This window comes from Chrysoperla carnea, chromosome 3 (assembly GCF_905475395.1).
Source record: "Chrysoperla carnea chromosome 3, inChrCarn1.1, whole genome shotgun sequence".
NCBI classification, from domain to species: Eukaryota; Metazoa; Arthropoda; class Insecta; order Neuroptera; family Chrysopidae; genus Chrysoperla; species Chrysoperla carnea.
The window spans coordinates 46,350,444-46,358,861 of NC_058339.1; positions in this window are offsets into that span (position 1 = coordinate 46,350,444).

Sequence of the window (8,418 nt, forward strand, 5' to 3'; positions counted from 1 at the left end):
TGCCGTTTTTGAAGTGAGAAAACCCGCAAGCTTCCCTATGAAAAAGAAATATCATAGAAATAGTCTAAAATAAAAAACGAATAAAAAACGAAAACAAGACGAATAGTGGGAAACGGTAGGAACTATGCCCCTTTCGATATAAATTATCTATTATTTTTTAAAAACTAACACAATGATTATAAAATTGACATTTTCCTATTAATTATTATTGTAAAAATATAAAGAAATCAATTTCATGACCATTTTTTGATCATTTAATATATAACGTCATCTATGAGAAATAATCAGAAGTTACCCAAGATCAGAATCAATTAATTGTACCGCTTCAATTACTATTACAAAGGTGTCGTTTTTTTGTTACACTATATTTTGTTAACATAAAGATAATATATATTTGTTTTACAAAAAAATTGCTACACATTACGATTTTTTAGGTCTAGCTTCGCAGCCTGTAGACAAATCAGAAGCGTAATAAGCAGCATAGTAAAAAAAAATAAAACTGTATTTAAATATTATATGTTTTTTTTTCGATTTAATCTGAACTACCCTTTTTGATCCCTAATTGATCGATTGAATAGTGAACTGGTATGATTGACGTGTCACTTTGTTTTTCCAATACACCTGTACTTTTTTAAACTGAAAATCTTTCTTCAATATTCCCGTTTTTCAATATTTTATTGACCGTACAGAGGACGTAAGGATGTACAAACAAGACATATAAATGTATATCTGATAAATTTTTTAATTCAAAGCTAGAGCTCCCTTTTAATAAAATTATTAAAATCTATTATTCATGTGTAGTTGTTGTATAGTACGTTTTAAACACATACCGAGTGTAACAAAGATACCAAAACAGAAATAACTTGCTGAAATTCTATAAACGAAGAAATATAAGAGTGGTTGGGTTATTGTTGAAAGTTTACCTAGACCTTCAGGATTGTATAAAAAAAGTTCACTTGTATTCATGATTGAGAAGAAATAGAAGTTACTAGTAGAAAGACTTTAAATAAGAGTTATTCCGGGCCCGATCTAGGTGTTAAGCCGCTCCGGGCAAAAATAATATTTGCCGTTCTTTACACTCATGCCATATACAGTCCCGATGATCGAGATTGTTGTATATCATATTTTAATGATTATCCGCCCCGCATTTTTGCCGCTCTTGTTACTCGGCTCGCCCCCTACCTCCTGAATCCTCCTGAGTAACACTTATGATGCGCTAAATCATTAGTTTATTATAAGAATATCGTAGTAGAAATTCTTCATATAATGGGCTCTCAGCCTGAAATAACCTTGAGTAATCTTAATATTTTCTTCGAACGATATTGATATTCTGGTCTTTTTGCGACACCCGGTATAAGCATATAATTTTAAATGGAACGAATATATTGTTAGAGGGGAATTTTAAATTGTATTAAAATGTTTTCCTTTTTTTCAGTGTGTACATTTTCATAAAAAATAGAATAGAATTTATAAATACATACATAAAAGATTGATAAATACACTTTTTAAATAAGGTGAGACTAATTTTATTATGTTTAAAGAATGGTTTCGGTTGTTAAATAAAAACGGTATTAATATCATGTGCAAATATATCTTTATTTTTTATACGTTTTATAAATAAATGTCGGAACAGGCTCTATCAATGAAAACACAAAATATAAGAGGATTTAAACAACAACTGTGATGAATATACTGCCGTTTTAGTATTCCGTACCAAATTTACGCTTATGATGTTTTGAAATGTATGCTTTGAAAAATTGATTCACGCCCAAATTTTGAAATTTTGTTGTGGCTGTGCTTGTAAAATTAATTAGAGTTCGCTTTTACAGAAGACAATAAATTTTTATGTCGGAATATACATTAATATTTAGAAATAATAGTGTCTATCAATGGAAATTGAAAGTGCATTCCAACAACATTCCAATCACTGTTTTAGCACTACCAACTCAACCTTTCTCCTGCAACATTTTTCATAAAAAAAAGTGTTCGGAAAAAACAATGATAAAATAATATATCTCACAGGAAGTTGAAAATCATTTTCGCCTATTAATTTAGATTACATGCTCATTATTGCACTATTTATTTATGTAGCACTTTTGACCCCCTCAGTCAATTTTGACGATAGAAAGTTGAATAGAAATTGAAAAATTAGGTAACGTTAGCTGCAACTTTTTGTTTTAATTTTTCTCTATTAATGTACAGTTTTCTAAGTGATGTTTATGAAATTTTCATTTTCCAAATACTCCACGTGTAAAATAACTTAAAAGTGTTATTTTAAATCCTTTCAGTAAGCTATTTCTAGTTCCATTAAGCTATTTTAAGATTTGCATCAGTTGCTGATAACTATTTCTGACTTAAGAAGAAATATATTATGAACATAAATTATAAGGGAACTTCAATTTCTTTGTTTATAAATCATATTTTAATAATAATAATCAGTATTTTAGATATGATTAAGAAATTTCGATTTTTGCCATTCAAACCAATACACATACAATTTTGTATAACTATTAAAAATTTTGAGAAAGAATAAAAGAGCATAATTAAATCGAATTGCACAATTGAATATGCGATTCTATTTTGTTATAATTGTGAGAATAAATTGATTATAATCCATCAATAGACGAATTTATTGTTATAATTGATACCATATTGATCGGAACTCGTACAAATGTTAGGGTATTAATTTTTTTTATAAATGCCGCTTTGAGAGTTGAATTTCAATCGGCAATATCTTTTGAAACGTTAAAAATTAAATCTTTTGCAAAATTGCGTAAGTAATTGTGTATGTAAAGATCACAATTTGAAATTTTTTTTTACATTCCCTTTTTTATTTTTTTTATTTAAATCCGGGTACACATATTTTTTATTTATTTTTTATATTTACTTTCCATTAAAGTTTTTTTTTCTATTACACATGCCGGAAAAATACTTTCATTCTGCGCACCTGGCATTTATGTTCCACATATTTGCCAGAAACACAAAAATAATAGTTATCAGTCAGTATTTATTGTTCTAATTGACTTACATCACATTTTTCTTGTGAATCTATTTTAACTTTTCATTCCCTTATTAAACCGACGTAAAAGTGTAGTTAGCATGTTGATGCACTAATTTCCGCTCATCGAATCGAGCCAATAATTGCCAATTACAATTATACGCACAAATTACTAATTTAGCGCACTCAATTGACTCTTAATTATCTTTTTAAGAGAACTCCTGATTGATATTACTGACCAAAAGTAAATAAATACAAGTGAAAACAAACAATTGACTGAGTTAATTAAAATAGTGTTGATTACTCTATCAGATTGCACATACATATACAATTTGTATAATACATACTTATACAATTTACGCCAAATTTTCGCTCTCAAGGGTAAACAGTGATGTTTACGAAAAAATGTTTCAAACAAAAGTTGTTTATTTTTTTATAAGAAACATTTTTTACGTTTAAACTTTTTTTCTATCGCCAACGGTTTACAAGATGGGTCCTACGGTCATAGGTCAAGACTCAATTGCCCTATGTTGCTCATTTACTGCACTAAAAGTGCCTCTTATATCCACATAACTTCCAATCTTTTGTAATTAGAATGCCTCTATGCTCTACCATTTCATACATTAATAAATCGCTCATTAATAGATAAGTTTTAGTTCCTTAATACTTTTTCACGATTTTCTCGATTTAGATTTAGAGACTGTTATCAAGGGTACGCTTAACAACTTCTTTACAAAGAAGTATTCTGCATTTGCTTTTCAATTATCGTATATTCTGAATATCGCCCTAAAGGAATCCTTGCCTATAAAAATTTTCGTGGAAGAAAATTTATTAAACGCAACGTTAACCCTGGTCAGGTCAGAATTTTGCTGAACAGAGTTTGTATTTTAATAGCTAGCGCTTGTCCTAAGTAGCTATCATAATCAGAATCTTTAAATGGAAGAATTATTCTGACGATGATGAATAGAAGGATTTAAAAATTTTATTTAATATTTATATATCCTCATACTGGATTTAACTAAAATCTTAACAAAATAAATTTATTTATGTTAATATATTTTTATGGAAATTTATTAACAATTGAAATATTTACACGTTTTGAATCAAAACTTTTGACTGTAAATATGAAAAAACAGGTTAACATCTTTATTATGACGTGTAAACAGGCACGTATAGAGGCTTAATGGACTTGAATGACAATATTTTATTAAATACAAATAAACTTGTTAAAAAAATTATAATAAAATTGCCGCGAGTTCCCAAGGACATGATTACATTAAATAAAAGGAATAGTGATTAAAAAAAATTTTACTCAAAAAATTGAACATAAGCCTAAAAATATACATTTCCATTCAGTATTCCAAAATACAATATGTGTAATAATCCATAATCAAAACGCTGTGCGTCTGACGTATACTTGTCTGATTTTTCTTCTGATCTCACGTCTGATCGCACTTTTGATCTATCTCTAACGGTTTACTAGATGGGTCCTACGGACCCAAGACCCAATTGTCTTATGTTGCTCATTTACGAACTCGACTTCACTTTTTACGTCCTCAGCACGCTAATTTCAGCTTGATATCTCTTTTCGTTTTTGAGTAATCGTGATGACAGACGGACAGACGACAGACGACAGACAGACAACCGGAAATGGATTAATTAGATGATTTTATAACACCTATACCAAAATTTTGTTCATAGCATCAATATTTTTAAGCGTTACAAACTTGGGACTAAACTTAGTATACCTTGGTATATTTCATATACAGGGTATAAAAATGTTTCTTATAGAAAATTAACAACTTTTGTTTGAAACATTTTTCGTAAACATCACTGTTTACCCGTGAGAGCGCATACTATGCGCAAATTGTAGTATTATATAAGTATATCAGTTATATGTGTATGACATGTATGGTATTTCAACTATTAACTCAGTCAATTGTTTGTTTTCACTTGTTTAATTTTTTTTTCAGTTCCAGAACCACTTAAATATGACAAGTTTATGAAATTTGTATTACCAGTGAATAAGTAATTAGAGTTAGAGAATTTAAGTCGTTTTGAAGTTAAGGGGACCTTACATGATTCCAGTACCTTAGAATTAGACACTCGTTATAGATAGAAATCATTTAATTTTTTCAATATGTTGGACATTTTTTTTAAAGTGAACGAATCATTTTAAAGCGAACATTGCACAATAACAATATTTACATGGATGAAATAAATCATTCTATTGAATTATCCAGTTCTATTGTTAAATTGCAATTCAAAAAATTGTGACTGGTGGTGTTAGAGCATAAATGGTGAGGCAAAACCATATAATTTTATAAAGTAAGTATTGTATAACTATAATGTATATCCCTTCTTGTGCAAGTGTCGTTAATATCCCGCTGAGTATTTTATATTTTTCTTATACAGGCCTTTATTACCATCGTATCGAAATGATCAGGGTCTTTATCCAATTTATGAATTTTTTGTTGTTGTACTTGGCTTAGGCCTAGGGTGTAAACAAATATTTTTTATATTAATGGCAGTTTTGAATTATAAATACGATTGAACGCAGAGTAAAATTTTGTTCACAGATTCTTATTCTTAATTAATAATTTTTCCCTGTGAAATATTTGTTCACTACAATTTTCAATAAAAGTGTTGTTGAAAATAATTAGTCGCATCAATGAATGTTTTCGGGAGTACTCAATAACTCCAATAAGCTCAAATTTTGATAATTTTTTTTAAATGTTTCTTTTTGTATATCATTTAAAATCAGAAACCTCTTAGAGGGGGGAAATAATCTGGAGGGATAAAATGCAATCTCTCGACTGATAGATCGACGTGGAAAATATAACCCATGTTACTTGGTGATAATGTAGCATTCTAGAGTTGAAATAATTTTTTTTATTGAGCACCACTTAAAATCGGTTAAGTGGTGCTCAATACAGCTTTTATTAATATTAATCAATCGGTACTCAATACAGCTTTAATTAATATTACATACGGGACGTTTTTTTGATTGAAAAAAGTATTTGTTTCTTAGGCAACGATGTTATATCTGTCGTTATATTCAAAGCATGTTGATGACGCGAAATCATAAGATTTTATTATATACATATATTACGTATCGTCTAACGTGACTAAGCTTTTCCAAAATTTCTATCCATGAAAAAAAATTACCAAGAAAAAAAGATGCAAAATGATAATAGAAGTTCCTGTGAAACCATTTGGAGTGGTTTTTAAACAAGACACGTGTTATATAATATATACATGTATTATAATTATATTTTTGCACGTGTTAATTCTCGTTGTCATGTCAGTGTAAATAAAACATTTATTTTCACACGCTTATTATTAATATAATGAATGGTTAATGGTGTTGCATTGTACATAATATTATTAAATATTTCACCCTATACACAAGTCAAATTATTAAATATTATATAACTTCCCTTTCATTCATTTTTTTCCGTGTTTATAAAATTAAATTAATGGGTTGTAATGATGAGAAAAACTTGGGTATTTATCTACTTTTCAGACTATATTTACTTAACACTAACAATAAACCGTGTTCAACGTGAGTTTTGTGAATGTTGTTTATGATAGAAATTACGGTATAAGATGAGGCATAATGTATTCTGATTGGGAAGTACTCGGCCATTAAAGAACGTAGATGATACCACATATTCGCGTGTAATTGTTAGGACTGGTGAAACAGTGACTGCAAAACTGCGTCAATTCCGCTTCAGAGTAAATTTTATTCGAAAAGACTGTTCTTGCTCGAAACTCTATCCTAGGATGGGTTAACAATCATAAGCTCAATTATGAAAAAAAAGTCCTCTGTTCTTTTTGAATACTGATACGTTGTTCTAACATCCATGAAGAGATAAGCTCTATTATGAAAACTAAAAGAGAAAGAGAGAAGTGCTTTTACGTAAGAAATGTATTGCAACACTCTTCTCTTATCTAATGGCAAAGTACTTTTCGATCAATCATTTCAAACCACAAAAATACGCACCTGGATATTCATTCTTACCAAAGACATGACCTTGGGTCAAGGAGGGATGGAAGGTGTACGTACAGATAAAATTTATAGCTGATTTGAATGAAATTTACAAATGATTTCATAACAGAATGCTCCTGACGGGAATTATAAATGGTACAATAAAAATATGGAATTTGATTAAATTTATTCGACAAAGACCCTATTGCTCGCCCTCACATTGGGCTCTGACACACCATGCTTTCTGCAATCATAATATTTTAAATTATTAAACTGACCACCCAAAAGCTATGTATTAATTGTTAACATGCCTTTCTGTAATCAATACGTTTTGTTAACAATTTTGCTTGATTGGTGTCCCCACTTAAAAATTTCGAATGGTCTTTTCATGTAGATTTTTTTGTACGTTGTAAAGTAACGTTACTTTTGATATACCTAATACGTTGAGTACTAACACATATTCAGGGCTGGACAAGCCGCCACCAAAGTAATGAAATCTCAAGGGTCTAGTTAGAACATAATCATATTTTAATTTAATTGTTTATTATTTTGATTTTAAGTTGCAATTTTTCAACAATTGAAATTGAAATTTAAGTAGTTGAAATTTTTCAACACAGTTATTAGAACTATTTATACTATTCCATTCTAAAGGTAGTATGACTACAGCAGCTTCAAATGTATTCAGGTTGTTTTCCCTTATAAGTAGTCCTAATGGAAATTCCTTTTACTTAAGCAGCAAGATGTGAGAAAGTTCGGTGATGAGGTAACTTCAATACGACAGGGGCTTGAAGAAATTGAATAATATTTTTAAGCTGTATACAATGCGAATTTAGATGTAGCCAACGAAAATTTAATCAAAAATTGAAAACATTATAGATATAGGGGTCTATATTCATATGACGCTCGGCACCCTATCAAAATGGTCCTCTGTACGGACTTTTGACTTATATTTTCCGAAAGATCCAGTAGAGACTTAATGCAGATCTGTAAACTTTGTATACAAGTGTACATAACTACTATAAATAATTATATAAACTGTATGTGAAATTCGATAATCTTGTTTTGACTAAATAATTTGTATTGCATTTTAAAAGAACACATAAATCCTTCTTAAAGCAGTTCACAAATTATGTATCGCCAATTATTATTTATTTTACTTCATTGCGAACAAATGCAATTTTGTACTGCGTAATAAATTACGATACATATTTCATATTTTACTAAAAAGATTCAATTTATTCAATATCTACATAAACTCATTTATTTTTTTTGTAAATAATAATGCTCTCGAACTACCAGTTGGATATAAATGCTACAATATCAGTGAGTAACATGGTCTGTAATTTAGTAACACGGTCTGTAATTTATTTTCAAAGAAATTAGTTTTCCACACCAAGAAAGTAAAACTCATGAAACTGAGAACTAAAAC